This window comes from Mesoplodon mirus, assembly GCF_964341445.2.
Source record: "Mesoplodon mirus genome assembly, chromosome: 1".
Classification (NCBI taxonomy): Eukaryota; Metazoa; Chordata; class Mammalia; order Artiodactyla; family Ziphiidae; genus Mesoplodon; species Mesoplodon mirus.
In genome coordinates, this window is record NC_138976.1 from 153017515 (window position 1) to 153037813 (window position 20299).

Below are 20299 nucleotides of genomic sequence, written 5' to 3' on the forward strand. Positions count from 1 at the left end.
GTATTTCAAATGGCTTGTCTGCAAAGAAAGGTGAGATGTAGGGAATCACAGAAAGTCGAGGGGAAAATAGGTCAATATATACATTGCTGTATGGTGAACTAAGCCTTAGGCCAGCAACAATGGAGAGGACCTGACCCTTAGACACGTACAAGTAAGCTGGAATCTTCAAAAGTTCAAATCTTTATAAGTAAAAAGATTTATTAAAATGAATAACCAAGTGTTTTAATTGACATCAGAAGATGAAAACAATAAACCCTGAGAACATAGAAAAAAGATAAATAAAGATATGAGCAGAATTTAATACAACAGAAAACGTATAAAATTCAGGTGATTTAGTAAGTCCAAAGAATTTTCTTTGAAAAGATTTAAAAGACACACTTTGATTAAGGAAAACCAAAACATAAGTAAAGAATATACAGAAAGAGTCAGGACAATGTTAGAGCAGAGAATATATGAAATGCCAGTTAATTTGAACATTTCTGTAAAGTGCACCATTTCCTAGCTCCTAAAGTTTACCAACACTGACACAAGAGGAAATCATTTAAGGTCATCATGTTTGTCCTTGGCATTCTCGGAACGCCCTAGCCTCAGAATGCAGCCTCTGTAGTCCATGGTAACCTGCGGAGAGGGGTCGGGTCTGAGGCATGTTGGAACACTGCCCTCACTGAGCGAGTGGGTGTGGCCATCTCTGCTGTGACTGAACAAAGGGCAGGGGAGCAGGGGGCCCAGGGCAGGGCCCTCAGAGCCCGGCAGGCCCAGTGGAGTGTCACAAGTTTTTAGGCCCAGGCCAAAGGGCGCCTTCTTTGTCTGCACAGCTGCCCAAACTCTCACCTTTCCACTCAGGCCGCCCTCTTACTTGAAGTGTGTGTGGAACGTGTCCGCGCAGTACACCGCGCTGCACAGCTAAGCATAGTTCTGGGCATCGTAGCTTCCTGCCAGGTGACCGAAGTTTGCAGGCAGATGGGTCCCTGGGACACACGCAGAGGGGCTCCTGCCCGGGTCACAGGCCGCCCACAGCCCCTGCCCCATATCGGGGGCCGCAAATCAGCCCTGTCTGAGTCCCCTGCCTCTAGAGGGAGTATTGGACCAACACTTGTAGAAAACGGGGTCCTTGCGGGCCACTCATTGGAGGGACACTAATAAATCTTTGCCGACTTTCTGCTGAAACTTACGAGCGTTCACACCTAAGCCTCTTACAAGGTCAGCTGTTTAGCTAAACATGAGCTCATGATCTAAATTTACACAATAATGAAGAAAGCAGCTACAAGGGGAGACAATCAGCCAAAACCATCAATACCAGAATTAGATTCCCAGGGCCATCCATCAGATGAAGGAATAATCGGGTGCAAGGCAGAAAATATACATAAAACTGGAACTGAAACAAGGCACAAGGATGTTTTCAAAGACTGGTAGGATCTCTAACACATTTTTCAAGGACATGTCATTGATAAAGCTAAATACTCCAAGGTTGTGTAATACAAGAGATTAATCATTGAGAAGAGTGAAATTATGCTGTTTTGAAAACTATGGCAGGTCAGATTTTCTGCCTAATTATAGAAGAAGATTTCTCTAAAAAATACACATTATTTCAAAGACTTATTGGCTGTGAAATAAGTTAAGGGTATTTCAAATGGCTTGTCTGCAAAGAAAGGTGAGATGTAGGGAATCACAGAAAGTCGAGGGGAAAATAGGTCAATATATACATTGCTGTATGGTGAACTAAGCCTTAGGCCAGCAACAATGGAGAGGACCTGACCCTTAGACACTTACAAGTAAGCTGGAATCTTCAAAAGTTCAAATCTTTATAAGTAAAAAGATTTATTAAAATGAATAACCAAGTGTTTTAATTGACATCAGAAAATGAAAACAATAAACCCTGAGAACATGGAGAAAAGATATATAAAGATATGAGCAGAACTTAATACAACAGAAAACGTATAAAATTCAGGTGATTTAGTAAGTCCAAAGAATCTTCTTTGAAATGATTTAAAAGACACACTTTGATTAAGGAAAACCAAAACATAAGTAAAGAATACACAGAAAGAGTCAGGACAATGTTAGAGCAGAAAATATATGAAATGCCAGTAAATTTGAACATTTCTGTAAAGTGGACCATTTCCTAGCTCCTAAAGTTTACCAACACTGACACAAGAGGAAATCATTTAAGGTCATCATGTCTGCCCTTGGCATTCTCGGAATGCCCTGGCCTCAGAATGCAGCCTCTGTAGTCCATGGTAACCTGCGGAGAGGGGGCGGGGCTGAGGGAGGTTGGAACACTGCTCTCACTGAGGGAGTGGGTGTGGCCATTTTTGCTGTGACTGAACAAAGGGCAGGGAAGCAGGGGGCCCAGGGCAGGGACCTCAGAGCCCGGCAGGCCCAGTGGAGTGTCACAAGCATTTAGGCCCAGGCCAAAGGGCGCCTTCTTTGTCTGCACAGCTGCCCAAACTCTCACCTTTCCACTCAGGCCACCCTCTTACTTGAAGTGTGTGTGGAACGTGTCCGTGCAGTATACCGCGCTGCACAGCTAAGCATAGGTCTGGGCATCGTAGCTTCCTGCCAGGTGACCGAAGTTCGCAGGCAGATGGGTCCCTGGGACACACGCGGATGGGCTCCTGCCCGGGTCACAGGCCGCCCACTGCCCCTGCCCCAGATTGGGGGCCACAAAGCAGCCCTGTCTGAGTCCCCTGCCTCTAGAGGGAGTATTGGACCAACACTTGTAGGAAACGGGGTCCTTGCGGGCCACTCATTGGAGGGACACAAATAAATCTTTGCCGACTTTTTGCTGAAACTTACGAGCGTTCATACCTAAGCCTCTTACAAGGTCAGCTGTTTAGCTAAACATGAGCTCATGATCTAAATTTACACAATAATGAAGAAAGCAGCTACAAGGGGAGACAATCAGCCAAAACCATCAATACCAGAATTAGATTCCCAAGGCCATCCATCAGATGAAGGAATAATCGGGTGCAAGGCAGAAAATATACATAAAACTGGAACTGAAACAAGGCACAAGGATGTTTTCAAAGACTGGTAGGATCTCTAAAACATTTTTCAAGGACATGTCATTGATAAAGCTAAATACTCCAAGGTTGTGTAATACAACAGATTAATCATTGAGAAGAGTGAAATTATGCTGTTTTGAAAACTATATCAGGTCAGATTTTCTGCCTAATTATATAAGAAGATTTCTCTAAAAAATACACATTATTTCAAAGACTTATTGGCTGTGAAATAAGTTAAGGGTATTTCAAATGGCTTGTCTGCAAAGAAAGGTGAGATGTAGGGAATCACAGAAAGTCGAGGGGAAAATAGGTCAATATATACATTGCTGTATGGTGAACTAAGCCTTAGGCCAGCAACAATGGAGAGGACCTGACCCTTAGACACGTACAAGTAAGCTGGAATCTTCAAAAGTTCAAATCTTTATAAGTAAAAAGATTTATTAAAATGAATAACCAAGTGTTTTAATTGACATCTAAGATGAAAACAATAAACCCTGAGAACATAGAAAAAAGATAAATAAAGATATGAGCAGAACTTAATACAACAGAAAACCTATAAAATTCAGATGATTTAGTAAGTCCAAAGAATTTTCTTTGAAAAGATTTAAAAGACACACTTTGATTAAGGAAAACCAAAACATAAGTAAAGAATATACAGAAAGAGTCAGGACAATGTTAGAGCAGAGAATATATGAAATGCCAGTAAATTTGAACATTTCTGTGAAGTGGACCATTTCCTAGCTCCTAAAGTTTACCAACTCTGACACAAGAGGAAATCATTTAAGGTCATCATGTCTGCCCTTGGCATTCTCGGAACACCCTGGGCTCAGAATGCAGCCTCTGTGGTCCATGGTAACCTGCAGAGAGGGGGCGGGGCTGAGGGAGGTTGGAACACTGCCCTCACTGAGGGAGTGGGTGTGGCCATCTCTGCTGTGACTGAACAAAGGGCAGGGGAACAGGGGGCCCAGGGCAGGGCCCTCAGAGCCCGGCAGGCCCAGTGGAGTGTCACAAGTTTTTAGGCCCAGGCCAAAGGGCGCCTTCTTTGTCTGCACAGCTGCCCAAACTCTCACCTTTCCACTCAGTCCGCCCTCTTACTTGAAGTGTGTGTGGAACGTGTCCGCGCAGTACACCGCGCTGCACAGCTAAGCATAGTTCTGGGCATCCTAGCTTCCTGCAAGGTGACCGAAGTTCGCAGGCAGATGGGACCCTGGGACACACGCGGAGGGGCTCCTGCCCGGGTCACACTCCGCCCACTGCCCCTGCCCCAGATCGGGGGCCGGAAAGCAACCCTGTCTGAGTCCCCTGCCTCTAGAGGGAGTATTGGACCAACACTTGTAGAAAACGGGGTCCTTGCGGGCCACTCATTGGAGGGACACAAATAAATCTTTGCCGACTTTCTGCTGAAACTTACGAGCGTTCACACCTAAGCCTCTTACAAGGTCAGCTGTTTAGCTAAACATGAGCTCATGATCTAAATTTACACAATATTGAAGAAAGCAGCTACAAGGGGAGACAATCAGCCAAAACCATCAATACCAGAATTAGATTCCCAAGGCCATCCATCAGATGTAGGAATAATCGGGTGCAAGGCAGAAAATATACATAAAACTGGAACTGAAACAAGGCACAAGGATGTTTTCAAAGACTGGTAGGATCTCTAAAACATTTTTCAAGGACATGTCATTGATAAAGCTAAATACTCCAAGGTTGTGTAATACAACAGATTAATCATTGAGAAGAGTGAAATTATGCTGTTTTGAAAACTATGGCAGGTCAGATTTTCTGCCTAATTATATAAGAAGATTTCTCTAAAAAATACACATTATTTCAATGACTTATTGGCTGTGAAATAAGTTAAGGGTATTTCAAATGGCTTGTCTGCAAAGAAAGGTGAGATGTAGGGAATCACAGAAAGTCGAGGGGAAAATAGGTCAATATATACATTGCTGTATGGTGAACTAAGCCTTAGGCCAGCAACAATGGAGAGGACCTGACCCTTAGACACGTACAAGTAAGCTGGAATCTTCAAAAGTTCAAATCTTTATAAGTAAAAAGATTTATTAAAATGAATAACCAAGTGTTTTAATTGACATCAGAAGATGAAAACAATAAACCCTGAGAACATAGAGAAAAGATAAATAAAGATATGAGCAGAACTTAATACAACAGAAAACGTATAAAATTGAGGTGATTTAGTAAGTCCAAAGAATCTTCTTTGAAAAGATTTAAAAGACACACTTTGATTAAGGAATACAAAAACATAAGTAAAGAATATACAGAAAGAGTCAGGACAATGTTAGAGCAGAGAATATATGAAATGCCAGTAAATTTGAACATTTCTGTAAAGTGGACCATTTCCTAGCTCCTAAAGTTTACCAACTCTGACACAAGAGGAAATCATTTAAGGTCATCATGTCTGCCCTTGGCATTCTCGGAACGCCCTGGGCTCAGAATGCAGCCTCTGTGGTCCATGGTAACCTGCAGAGAGGGGGCGGGGCTGAGGGAGGTTGGAACACTGCCCTCACTGAGGGAGTGGGTGTGGCCATCTCTGCTGTGACTGAACAAAGGGCAGGGGAGCAGGGGGCCCAGGGCAGGGCCCTCAGAGCCCGGCAGGCCCAGTGGAGTGTCACAAGTTTTTAGGCCCAGGCCAAAGGGCGCCTTCTTTGTCTGCACAGCTGCCCAAACTCTCACCTTTCCACTCAGGCCGCCCTCTTACTTGAAGTGTGTGTGGAACGTGTCCGCGCAGTACACCGCGCTGCACAGCTAAGCATAGTTCTGGGCATCCTAGCTTCCTGCAAGGTGACCGAAGTTCGCAGGCAGATGGGACCCTGGGACACACGCGGAGGGGCTCCTGCCCGGGTCACACTCCGCCCACTGCCCCTGCCCCAGATCGGGGGCCGCAAAGCAACCCTGTCTGAGTCCCCTGCCTCTAGAGGGAGTATTGGACCAACACTTGTAGAAAACGGGGTCCTTGCGGGCCACTCATTGGAGGGACACAAATAAATCTTTGCCGACTTTCTGCTGAAACTTACGAGCGTTCACACCTAAGCCTCTTACAAGGTCAGCTGTTTAGCTAAACATGAGCTCATGATCTAAATTTACACAATATTGAAGAAAGCAGCTACAAGGGGAGACAATCAGCCAAAACCATCAATACCAGAATTAGATTCCCAAGGCCATCCATCAGATGTAGGAATAATCGGGTGCAAGGCAGAAAATATACATAAAACTGGAACTGAAACAAGGCACAAGGATGTTTTCAAAGACTGGTAGGATCTCTAAAACATTTTTCAAGGACATGTCATTGATAAAGCTAAATACTCCAAGGTTGTGTAATACAACAGATTAATCATTGAGAAGAGTGAAATTATGCTGTTTTGAAAACTATGGCAGGTCAGATTTTCTGCCTAATTATATAAGAAGATTTCTCTAAAAAATACACATTATTTCAAAGACTTATTGGCTGTGAAATAAGTTAAGGGTATTTCAAATGGCTTGTCTGCAAAGAAAGGTGAGATGTAGGGAATCACAGAAAGTCGAGGGGAAAATAGGTCAATATATACATTGCTGTATGGTGAACTAAGCCTTAGGCCAGCAACAATGGAGAGTACCTGACCCTTAGACACGTACAAGTAAGCTGGAATCTTCAAAAGTTCAAATCTTTATAAGTAAAAATATTTATTAAAATCAATAACCAAGTGTTTTAATTGACATCAGAAGATGAAAACAATAAACCCTGAGAACATAGAGAAAAGATAAATAAAGATATGAGCAGAACTTAATACAACAGAAAACGTATAAAATTGAGGTGATTTAGTAAGTCCAAAGAATCTTCTTTGAAAAGAATTAAAAGACACACTTTGATTAAGGAAAACCAAAACATAAGTAAAGAATATACAGAAAGAGTCAGGACAATGTTAGAGCAGAGAATATATGAAATGCCAGTAAATTTGAACATTTCTGTAAAGTGGACCATTTCCTAGCTCCTAAAGTTTACCAACACTGACACAAGAGGAAATCATTTAAGGTCATCATGTCTGCCCTTGGCATTCTCGGAACGCCCTGGCCTCAGAATGCAGCCTCTGTAGTCCATGGTAACCTGCGGAGAGGGGGCGGGGCTGAGGGAGGTTGGAACACTGCCCTCACTGAGGGAGTGGGTGTGGCCATCTCTGCTGTGACTGAACAAAGGGCAGGGAAGCAGGGGGCCCAGGGCAGGGCCCTCAGAGCCCGGCAGGCCCAGTGGAGTGTCACAAGCTTTTAGGCCCAGGCCAAAGGGCGCCTTCTTTGTCTGCACAGCTGCCCAAACTCTCACCTTTCCACTCAGGCCGCCCTCTTACTTGAAGTGTGTGTGGAACGTGTCCGTGCAGTATACCGCGCTGCACAGCTAAGCATAGGTCTGGGCATCGTAGCTTCCTGCCAGGTGACCGAAGTTTGCAGGCAGACGGGTCCCTGGGACACACGCGGATGGGCTCCTGCCCGGGTCACAGGCCGCCCACTGCCCCTGCCCCAGATCGGGGGCCGCAAAGCAGCCCTGTCTGAGTCCCCTGCCTCTAGAGGGAGTATTGGACCAACACTTGTAGAAAACGGTGTCCTTGCGGGCCACTCATTGGAGGGACACAAATAAATCTTTGCCGACTTTCTGCTGAAACTTACGAGCGTTCACACCTAAGCCTCTTACAAGGTCAGCTGTTTAGCTAAACATGAGCTCATGATCTAAATTTACACAATATTGAAGAAAGCAGCTACAAGGGGAGACAATCAGCCAAAACCATCAATACCAGAATTAGATTCCCAAGGCCATCCATCAGATGTAGGAATAATCGGGTGCAAGGCAGAAAATATACATAAAACTGGAACTGAAACAAGGCACAAGGATGTTTTCAAAGACTGGCAGGATCTCTAAAACATTTTTCAAGGACATGTCATTGATAAAGCTAAATACTCCAAGGTTGTGTAATACAACAGATTAATCATTGAGAAGAGTGAAATTATGCTGTTTTGAAAACTATGGCAGGTCAGATTTTCTGCCTAATTCTATAAGAAGATTTCTCTAAAAAATACACATTATTTCAAAGACTTATTGGCTGTGAAATAAGTTAAGGGTATTTCAAATGGCTTGTCTGCAAAGAAAGGTGAGATGTAGGGAATCACAGAAAGTCGAGGGGAAAATAGGTCAATATATACATTGCTGTATGGTGAACTAAGCCTTAGGCCAGCAACAATGGAGAGGACCTGACCCTTAGACACGTACAAGTAAGCTGGAATCTTCAAAAGTTCAAATCTTTATAAGTAAAAAGATTTATTAAAATGAATAACCAAGTGTTTTAATTGACATCAGAAGATGAAAACAATAAACCCTGAGAACATAGAGAAAAGATAAATAAAGATATGAGCAGAACTTAATACAACAGAAAACGTATAAAATTGAGGTGATTTAGTAAGTCCAAAGAATCTTCTTTGAAAAGATTTAAAAGACACACTTTGATTAAGGAATACAAAAACATAAGTAAAGAATATACAGAAAGAGTCAGGACAATGTTAGAGCAGAGAATATATGAAATGCCAGTAAATTTGAACATTTCTGTCAAGTGGACCATTTCCTAGCTCCTAAAGTTTACCAACACTGACACAAGAGGAAATCATTTAAGGTCATCATGTCTGCCCTTGGCATTCTCGGAACGCCCTGGCCTCAGAATGCAGCCTCTGTGGTCCATGGTAACCTGCAGAGAGGGGGCGGGGCTGAGGGAGGTTGGAACACTGCCCTCACTGAGGGAGTGGGTGTGGCCATCTCTGCTGTGACTGAACAAAGGGCAGGGGAGCAGGGGGCCCAGGGCAGGGCCCTCAGAGCCCGGCAGGCCCAGTGGAGTGTCACAAGTTTTTAGGCCCAGGCCAAAGGGCGCCTTCTTTGTCTGCACAGCTGCCCAAACTCTCACCTTTCCACTCAGGCCGCCCTCTTACTTGAAGTGTGTGTGGAACGTGTCCGCGCAGTACACCGCGCTGCACAGCTAAGCATAGTTCTGGGCATCGTAGCTTCCTGCAAGGTGACCGAAGTTCGCAGGCAGATGGGACCCTGGGACACACGCGGAGGGGCTCCTGCCCGGGTCACAGGCCGCCCACTGCCCCTGCCCCAGATCGGGGGCCGCAAAGCAGCCCTGTCTGAGTCCCCTGCCTCTAGAGGGAGTATTGGACCAACACTTGTAGAAAACGGGGTCCTTGCGGGCCACTCATTGGAGGGACACAAATAAATCTTTGCCGACTTTCTGCTGAAACTTACGAGCGTTCACACCTAAGCCTCTTACAAGGTCAGCTGTTTAGCTAAACATGAGCTCATGATCTAAATTTACACAATATTGAAGAAAGCAGCTACAAGGGGAGACAATCAGCCAAAACCATCAATACCAGAATTAGATTCCCAAGGCCATCCATCAGATGTAGGAATAATCGGGTGCAAGGCAGAAAATATACATAAAACTGGAACTGAAACAAGGCACAAGGATGTTTTCAAAGACTGGCAGGATCTCTAAAACATTTTTCAAGGACATGTCATTGATAAAGCTAAATACTCCAAGGTTGTGTAATACAACAGATTAATCATTGAGAAGAGTGAAATTATGCTGTTTTGAAAACTATGGCAGGTCAGATTTTCTGCCTAATTATATAAGAAGATTTCTCTAAAAAATACACATTATTTCAAAGACTTATTGGCTGTGAAATAAGTTAAGGGTATTTCAAATGGCTTGTCTGCAAAGAAAGGTGAGATGTAGGGAATCACAGAAAGTCGAGGGGAAAATAGGTCAATATATACATTGCTGTATGGTGAACTAAGCCTTAGGCCAGCAACAATGGAGAGGACCTGACCCTTAGACACGAACAAGTAAGCTGGAATCTTCAAAAGTTCAAATCTTTATAAGTAAAAAGATTTATTAAAATGAATAACCAAGTGTTTTAATTGACATCAGAAGATGAAAACAATAAACCCTGAGAACATAGAGAAAAGATAAATAAAGATATGAGCAGAACTTAATACAACAGAAAACGTATAAAATTGAGGTGATTTAGTAAGTCCAAAGAATCTTCTTTGAAAAGATTTAAAAGACACACTTTGATTAAGGAATACAAAAACATAAGTAAAGAATATACAGAAAGAGTCAGGACAATGTTAGAGCAGAGAATATATGAAATGCCAGTAAATTTGAACATTTCTGTAAAGTGGACCATTTCCTAGCTCCTAAAGTTTACCAACTCTGACACAAGAGGAAATCATTTAAGGTCATCATGTCTGCCCTTGGCATTCTCGGAACGCCCTGGCCTCAGAATGCAGCCTCTGTGGTCCATGGTAACCTGCAGAGAGGGGGCGGGGCTGAGGGAGGTTGGAACACTGCCCTCACTGAGGGAGTGGGTGTGGCCATCTCTGCTGTGACTGAACAAAGGGCAGGGGAGCAGGGGGCCCAGGGCAGGGACCTCAGAGCCCGGCAGGCCCAGTGGAGTGTCACAAGTTTTTAGGCCCAGGCCAAAGGGCGCCTTCTTTGTCTGCACAGCTGCCCAAACTCTCACCTTTCCACTCAGGCCGCCCTCTTACTTGAAGTGTGTGTGGAACGTGTCCGCGCAGTACACCGCGCTGCACAGCTAAGCATAGTTCTGGGCATCCTAGCTTCCTGCAAGGTGACCGAAGTTCGCAGGCAGATGGGACCCTGGGACACACGCGGAGGGGCTCCTGCCCGGGTCACACTCCGCCCACTGCCCCTGCCCCAGATCGGGGGCCGCAAAGCAACCCTGTCTGAGTCCCCTGCCTCTAGAGGGAGTATTGGACCAACACTTGTAGAAAACGGGGTCCTTGCGGGCCACTCATTGGAGGGACACAAATAAATCTTTGCCGACTTTCTGCTGAAACTTACGAGCGTTCACACCTAAGCCTCTTACAAGGTCAGCTGTTTAGCTAAACATGAGCTCATGATCTAAATTTACACAATATTGAAGAAAGCAGCTACAAGGGGAGACAATCAGCCAAAACCATCAATACCAGAATTAGATTCCCAAGGCCATCCATCAGATGTAGGAATAATCGGGTGCAAGGCAGAAAATATACATAAAACTGGAACTGAATCAAGGCACAAGGATGTTTTCAAAGACTGGTAGGATCTCTAAAACATTTTTCAAGGACATGTCATTGATAAAGCTAAATACTCCAAGGTTGTGTAATACAACAGATTAATCATTGAGAAGAGTGAAATTATGCTGTTTTGAAAACTATGGCAGGTCAGATTTTCTGCCTAATTATATAAGAAGATTTCTCTAAAAAATACACATTATTTCAAAGACTTATTGGCTGTGAAATAAGTTAAGGGTATTTCAAATGGCTTGTCTGCAAAGAAAGGTGAGATGTAGGGAATCACAGAAAGTCGAGGGGAAAATAGGTCAATATATACATTGCTGTATGGTGAACTAAGCCTTAGGCCAGCAACAATGGAGAGGACCTGACCCTTAGACACGTACAAGTAAGCTGGAATCTTCAAAAGTTCAAATCTTTATAAGTAAAAATATTTATTAAAATCAATAACCAAGTGTTTTAATTGACATCAGAAGATGAAAACAATAAACCCTGAGAACATAGAGAAAAGATAAATAAAGATATGAGCAGAACTTAATACAACAGAAAACGTATAAAATTGAGGTGATTTAGTAAGTCCAAAGAATCTTCTTTGAAAAGAATTAAAAGACACACTTTGATTAAGGAAAACCAAAACATAAGTAAAGAATATACAGAAAGAGTCAGGACAATGTTAGAGCAGAGAATATATGAAATGCCAGTAAATTTGAACATTTCTGTAAAGTGGACCATTTCCTAGCTCCTAAAGTTTACCAACACTGACACAAGAGGAAATCATTTAAGGTCATCATGTCTGCCCTTGGCATTCTCGGAACGCCCTGGCCTCAGAATGCAGCCTCTGTAGTCCATGGTAAGCTGCGGAGAGGGGGCGGGGCTGAGGGAGGTTGGAACACTGCCCTCACTGAGGGAGTGGGTGTGGCCATCTCTGCTGTGACTGAACAAAGGGCAGGGAAGCAGGGGGCCCAGGGCAGGGCCCTCAGAGCCCGGCAGGCCCAGTGGAGTGTCACAAGCTTTTAGGCCCAGGCCAAAGGGCGCCTTCTTTGTCTGCACAGCTGCCCAAACTCTCACCTTTCCACTCAGGCCGCCCTCTTACTTGAAGTGTGTGTGGAACGTGTCCGTGCAGTATACCGCGCTGCACAGCTAAGCATAGGTCTGGGCATCGTAGCTTCCTGCCAGGTGACCGAAGTTTGCAGGCAGACGGGTCCCTGTGACACACGCGGATGGGCTCCTGCCCGGGTCACAGGCCGCCCACTGCCCCTGCCCCAGATCGGGGGCCGCAAAGCAGCCCTGTCTGAGTCCCCTGCCTCTAGAGGGAGTATTGGACCAACACTTGTAGAAAACGGTGTCCTTGCGGGCCACTCATTGGAGGGACACAAATAAATCTTTGCCGACTTTCTGCTGAAACTTACGAGCGTTCACACCTAAGCCTCTTACAAGGTCAGCTGTTTAGCTAAACATGAGCTCATGATCTAAATTTACACAATATTGAAGAAAGCAGCTACAAGGGGAGACAATCAGCCAAAACCATCAATACCAGAATTAGATTCCCAAGGCCATCCATCAGATGTAGGAATAATCGGGTGCAAGGCAGAAAATATACATAAAACTGGAACTGAAACAAGGCACAAGGATGTTTTCAAAGACTGGCAGGATCTCTAAAACATTTTTCAAGGACATGTCATTGATAAAGCTAAATACTCCAAGGTTGTGTAATACAACAGATTAATCATTGAGAAGAGTGAAATTATGCTGTTTTGAAAACTATGGCAGGTCAGATTTTCTGCCTAATTCTATAAGAAGATTTCTCTAAAAAATACACATTATTTCAAAGACTTATTGGCTGTGAAATAAGTTAAGGGTATTTCAAATGGCTTGTCTGCAAAGAAAGGTGAGATGTAGGGAATCACAGAAAGTCGAGGGGAAAATAGGTCAATATATACATTGCTGTATGGTGAACTAAGCCTTAGGCCAGCAACAATGGAGAGGACCTGACCCTTAGACACGTACAAGTAAGCTGGAATCTTCAAAAGTTCAAATCTTTATAAGTAAAAAGATTTATTAAAATGAATAACCAAGTGTTTTAATTGACATCAGAAGATGAAAACAATAAACCCTGAGAACATAGAGAAAAGATAAATAAAGATATGAGCAGAACTTAATACAACAGAAAACGTATAAAATTCAGGTGATTTAGTAAGTCCAAAGAATCTTCTTTGAAAAGATTTAAAAGACACACTTTGATTAAGGAATACAAAAACATAAGTAAAGAATATACAGAAAGAGTCAGGACAATGTTAGAGCAGAGAATATATGAAATGCCAGTAAATTTGAACATTTCTGTCAAGTGGACCATTTCCTAGCTCCTAAAGTTTACCAACACTGACACAAGAGGAAATCATTTAAGGTCATCATGTCTGCCCTTGGCATTCTCGGAACGCCCTGGCCTCAGAATGCAGCCTCTGTGGTCCATGGTAACCTGCAGAGAGGGGGCGGGGCTGAGGGAGGTTGGAACACTGCCCTCACTGAGGGAGTGGGTGTGGCCATCTCTGCTGTGACTGAACAAAGGGCAGGGGAGCAGGGGGCCCAGGGCAGGGCCCTCAGAGCCCGGCAGGCCCAGTGGAGTGTCACAAGTTTTTAGGCCCAGGCCAAAGGGCGCCTTCTTTGTCTGCACAGCTGCCCAAACTCTCACCTTTCCACTCAGGCCGCCCTCTTACTTGAAGTGTGTGTGGAACGTGTCCGCGCAGTACACCGCGCTGCACAGCTAAGCATAGTTCTGGGCATCGTAGCTTCCTGCAAGGTGACCGAAGTTCGCAGGCAGATGGGACCCTGGGACACACGCGGAGGGGCTCCTGCCCGGGTCACACTCCGCCCACTGCCCCTGCCCCAGATCGGGGGCCGCAAAGCAGCCCTGTCTGAGTCCCCTGCCTCTAGAGGGAGTATTGGACCAACACTTGTAGAAAACGGGGTCCTTGCGGGCCACTCATTGGAGGGACACAAATAAATCTTTGCCGACTTTCTGCTGAAACTTACGAGCGTTCACACCTAAGCCTCTTACAAGGTCAGCTGTTTAGCTAAACATGAGCTCATGATCTAAATTTACACATTATTGAAGAAAGCAGCTACAAGGGGAGACAATCAGCCAAAACCATCAATACCAGAATTAGATTCCCAAGGCCATCCATCAGATGTAGGAATAATCGGGTGCAAGGCAGAAAATATACATAAAACTGGAACTGAAACAAGGCACAAGGATGTTTTCAAAGACTGGCAGGATCTCTAAAACATTTTTCAAGGACATGTCATTGATAAAGCTAAATACTCCAAGGTTGTGTAATACAACAGATTAATCATTGAGAAGAGTGAAATTATGCTGTTTTGAAAACTATGGCAGGTCAGATTTTCTGCCTAATTATATAAGAAGATTTCTCTAAAAAATACACATTATTTCAAAGACTTATTGGCTGTGAAATAAGTTAAGGGTATTTCAAATGGCTTGTCTGCAAAGAAAGGTGAGATGTAGGGAATCACAGAAAGTCGAGGGGAAAATAGGTCAATATATACATTGCTGTATGGTGAACTAAGCCTTAGGCCAGCAACAATGGAGAGGACCTGACCCTTAGACACGAACAAGTAAGCTGGAATCTTCAAAAGTTCAAATCTTTATAAGTAAAAAGATTTATTAAAATGAATAACCAAGTGTTTTAATTGACATCAGAAGATGAAAACAATAAACCCTGAGAACATAGAGAAAAGATAAATAAAGATATGAGCAGAACTTAATACAACAGAAAACGTATAAAATTGAGGTGATTTAGTAAGTCCAAAGAATCTTCTTTGAAAAGATTTAAAAGACACACTTTGATTAAGGAATACAAAAACATAAGTAAAGAATATACAGAAAGAGTCAGGACAATGTTAGAGCAGAGAATATATGAAATGCCAGTAAATTTGAACATTTCTGTAAAGTGGACCATTTCCTAGCTCCTAAAGTTTACCAACTCTGACACAAGAGGAAATCATTTAAGGTCATCATGTCTGCCCTTGGCATTCTCGGAACGCCCTGGCCTCAGAATGCAGCCTCTGTGGTCCATGGTAACCTGCAGAGAGGGGGCGGGGCTGAGGGAGGTTGGAACACTGCCCTCACTGAGGGAGTGGGTGTGGCCATCTCTGCTGTGACTGAACAAAGGGCAGGGGAGCAGGGGGCCCAGGGCAGGGCCCTCAGAGCCCGGCAGGCCCAGTGGAGTGTCACAAGTTTTTAGGCCCAGGCCAAAGGGCGCCTTCTTTGTCTGCACAGCTGCCCAAACTCTCACCTTTCCACTCAGGCCGCCCTCTTACTTGAAGTGTGTGTGGAACGTGTCCGCGCAGTACACCGCGCTGCACAGCTAAGCATAGTTCTGGGCATCCTAGCTTCCTGCAAGGTGACCGAAGTTCGCAGGCAGATGGGACCCTGGGACACACGCGGAGGGGCTCCTGCCCGGGTCACACTCCGCCCACTGCCCCTGCCCCAGATCGGGGGCCGCAAAGCAACCCTGTCTGAGTCCCCTGCCTCTAGAGGGAGTATTGGACCAACACTTGTAGAAAACGGGGACCTTGCGGGCCACTCATTGGAGGGACACAAATAAATCTTTGCCGACTTTCTGCTGAAACTTACGAGCGTTCACACCTAAGCCTCTTACAAGGTCAGCTGTTTAGCTAAACATGAGCTCATGATCTAAATTTACACAATATTGAAGAAAGCAGCTACAAGGGGAGACAATCAGCCAAAACCATCAATACCAGAATTAGATTCCCAAGGCCATCCATCAGATGTAGGAATAATCGGGTGCAAGGCAGAAAATATACATAAAACTGGAACTGAAACAAGGCACAAGGATGTTTTCAAAGACTGGTAGGATCTCTAAAACATTTTTCAAGGACATGTCATTGATAAAGCTAAATACTCCAAGGTTGTGTAATACAACAGATTAATCATTGAGAAGAGTGAAATTATGCTGTTTTGAAAACTATGGCAGGTCAGATTTTCTGCCTAATTATATAAGAAGATTTCTCTAAAAAATACACATTATTTCAAAGACTTCTTGGCTGTGAAATAAGTTAAGGGTATTTCAAATGGCTTGTCTGCAAAGAAAGGTGAGATGTAGAGAATCACAGAAAGTCGAGGGGAAAATAGGTCAATATATACATTGCTGTATGGTGAACTAAGCCTTAGGCCAGCAACAATGGAGAGGACCTGACCCTTAGACACGTACAAGTAAGCTGGAATCTTCAAAAGTTCAAATCTTTATAAGTAAAAAGATTTATTAAAATCAATAACCAAGTGTTTTAATTGACATCAGAAGATGAAAACAATAAACCCTGAGAACATAGAGAAAAGATAAATAAAGATATGAGCAGAACTTAATACAACAGAAAACGTATAAAATTGAGGTGATTTAGTAAGTCCAAAGAATCTTCTTTGAAAAGAATTAAAAGACACACTTTGATTAAGGAAAACCAAAACATAAGTAAAGAATATACAGAAAGAGTCAGGACAATGTTAGAGCAGAGAATATATGAAATGCCAGTAAATTTGAACATTTCTGTAAAGTGGACCATTTCCTAGCTCCTAAAGTTTACCAACACTGACACAAGAGGAAATCATTTAAGGTCATCATGTCTGCCCTTGGCATTCTCGGAACGCCCTGGCCTCAGAATGCAGCCTCTGTAGTCCATGGTAACCTGCGGAGAGGGGGCGGGGCTGAGGGAGGTTGGAACACTGCCCTCACTGAGGGAGTGGGTGTGGCCATCTCTGCTGTGACTGAACAAAGGGCAGGGAAGCAGGGGGCCCAGGGCAGGGCCCTCAGAGCCCGGCAGGCCCAGTGGAGTGTCACAAGCTTTTAGGCCCAGGCCAAAGGGCGCCTTCTTTGTCTGCACAGCTGCCCAAACTCTCACCTTTCCACTCAGGCCGCCCTCTTACTTGAAGTGTGTGTGGAACGTGTCCGTGCAGTATACCGCGCTGCACAGCTAAGCATAGGTCTGGGCATCGTAGCTTCCTGCCAGGTGACCGAAGTTTGCAGGCAGACGGGTCCCTGGGACACACGCGGATGGGCTCCTGCCCGGGTCACAGGCCGCCCACTGCCCCTGCCCCAGATCGGGGGCCGCAAAGCAGCCCTGTCTGAGTCCCCTGCCTCTAGAGGGAGTATTGGACCAACACTTGTAGAAAACGGTGTCCTTGCGGGCCACTCATTGGAGGGACACAAATAAATCTTTGCCGACTTTCTGCTGAAACTTACGAGCGTTCACACCTAAGCCTCTTACAAGGTCAGCTGTTTAGCTAAACATGAGCTCATGATCTAAATTTACACAATATTGAAGAAAGCAGCTACAAGGGGAGACAATCAGCCAAAACCATCAATACCAGAATTAGATTCCCAAGGCCATCCATCAGATGTAGGAATAATCGGGTGCAAGGCAGAAAATATACATAAAACTGGAACTGAAACAAGGCACAAGGATGTTTTCAAAGACTGGCAGGATCTCTAAAACATTTTTCAAGGACATGTCATTGATAAAGCTAAATACTCCAAGGTTGTGTAATACAACAGATTAATCATTGAGAAGAGTGAAATTATGCTGTTTTGAAAACTATGGCAGGTCAGATTTTCTGCCTAATTCTATAAGAAGATTTCTCTAAAAAATACACATTATTTCAAAGACTTATTGGCTGTGAAATAAGTTAAGGGTATTTCAAATGGCTTGTCTGCAAAGAAAGGTGAGATGTAGGGAATCACAGAAAGTCGAGGGGAAAATAGGTCAATATATACATTGCTGTATGGTGAACTAAGCCTTAGGCCAGCAACAATGGAGAGGACCTGACCCTTAGACACGTACAAGTAAGCTGGAATCTTCAAAAGTTCAAATCTTTATAAGTAAAAAGATTTACTAAAATGAATAACCAAGTGTTTTAATTGACATCAGAAGATGAAAACAATAAACCCTGAGAACATAGAGAAAAGATAAATAAAGTTATGAGCAGAACTTAATACAACAGAAAACGTATAAAATTGAGGTGATTTAGTAAGTCCAAAGAATCTTCTTTGAAAAGAATTAAAAGACACACTTTGATTAAGGAAAACCAAAACATAAGTAAAGAATATACAGAAAGAGTCAGGACAATGTTAGAGCAGAGAATATATGAAATGCCAGTAAATTTGAACATTTCTGTAAAGTGGACCATTTCCTAGCTCCTAAAGTTTACCAACACTGACACAAGAGGAAATCATTTAAGGTCATCATGTCTGCCCTTGGCATTCTCGGAACGCCCTGGCCTCAGAATGCAGCCTCTGTGGTCCATGGTAACCTGCAGAGAGGGGGCGGGGCTGAGGGAGGTTGGAACACTGCCCTCACTGAGGGAGTGGGTGTGGCCATCTCTGCTGTGACTGAACAAAGGGCAGGGGAGCAGGGGGCCCAGGGCAGGGCCCTCAGAGCCCGGCAGGCCCAGTGGAGTGTCACAAGTTTTTAGGCCCAGGCCAAAGGGCGCCTTCTTTGTCTGCACAGCTGCCCAAACTCTCACCTTTCCACTCAGGCCGCCCTCTTACTTGAAGTGTGTGTGGAACGTGTCCGCGCAGTACACCGCGCTGCACAGCTAAGCATAGTTCTTGGCATCGTAGCTTCCTGCAAGGTGACCGAAGTTCGCAGGCAGATGGGACCCTGGGACACACGCGGAGGGGCTCCTGCCCGGGTCACACTCCGCCCACTGCCCCTGCCCCAGATCGGGGGCCGCAAAGCAGCCCTGTCTGAGTCCCCTGCCTCTAGAGGGAGTATTGGACCAACACTTGTAGAAAACGGGGTCCTTGCGGGCCACTCATTGGAGGGACACAAATAAATCTTTGCCGACTTTCTGCTGAAACTTACGAGCGTTCACACCTAAGCCTCTTACAAGGTCAGCTGTTTAGCTAAACATGAGCTCATGATCTAAATTTACACAATATTGAAGAAAGCAGCTACAAGGGGAGACAATCAGCCAAAACCATCAATACCAGAATTAGATTCCCAAGGCCATCCATCAGATGTAGGAATAATCGGGTGCAAGGCAGAAAATATACATAAAACTGGAACTGAAACAAGGCACAAGGATGTTTTCAAAGACTGGTAGGATCTCTAAAACATTTTTCAAGGACATGTCATTGATAAAGCTAAATACACCAAGGTTGTGTAATACAACAGATTAATCATTGAGAAGAGTGAAATTATGCTGTTTTGAAAACTATGGCAGGTCAGATTTTCTGCCTAATTATATAAGAAGATTTCTCTAAAAAATACACATTATTTCAAAGACTTATTGGCTGTGAAATAAGTTAAGGGTATTTCAAATGGCTTGTCTGCAAAGAAAGGTGTGATGTAGGGAATCACAGAAAGTCGAGGGGAAAATAGGTCAATATATACATTGCTGTATGGTGAACTAAGCCTTAGGCCAGCAACAATGGAGAGGACCTGACCCTTAGACACGTACAAGTAAGCTGGAATCTTCAAAAGTTCAAATCTTTATAAGTAAAAAGATTTATTAAAATAAATAACCAAGTGTTTTAATTGACATCAGAAGATGAAAACAATAAACCCTGAGAACATAGAGAAAAGATAAATAAAGATATGAGCAGAACTTAATACAACAGAAAACGTATAAAATTGAGGTGATTTAGTAAGTCCAAAGAATCTTCTTTGAAAAGAATTAAAAGACACACTTTGATTAAGGAAAACCAAAACATAAGTAAAGAATATACAGAAAGAGTCAGGACAATGTTAGAGCAGAGAATATATGAAATGCCAGTAAATTTGAACATTTCTGTAAAGTGGACCATTTCCTAGCTCCTAAAGTTTACCAACACTGACACCAGAGGAAATCATTTAAGGTCATCATGTCTGCCCTTGGCATTCTCGGAACGCCCTGGCCTCAGAATGCAGCCTCTGTAGTCCATGGTAACCTGCGGAGAGGGGGCGGGGCTGAGGGAGGTTGGAACACTGCCCTCACTGAGGGAGTGGGTGTGGCCATCTCTGCTGTGACTGAACAAAGGGCAGGGAAGCAGGGGGCCGAGGGCAGGGCCCTCAGAGCCCGGCAGGCCCAGTGGAGTGTCACAAGCTTTTAGGCCCAGGCCAAAGGGCGCCTTCTTTGTCTGCACAGCTGCCCAAACTCTCACCTTTCCACTCAGGCCGC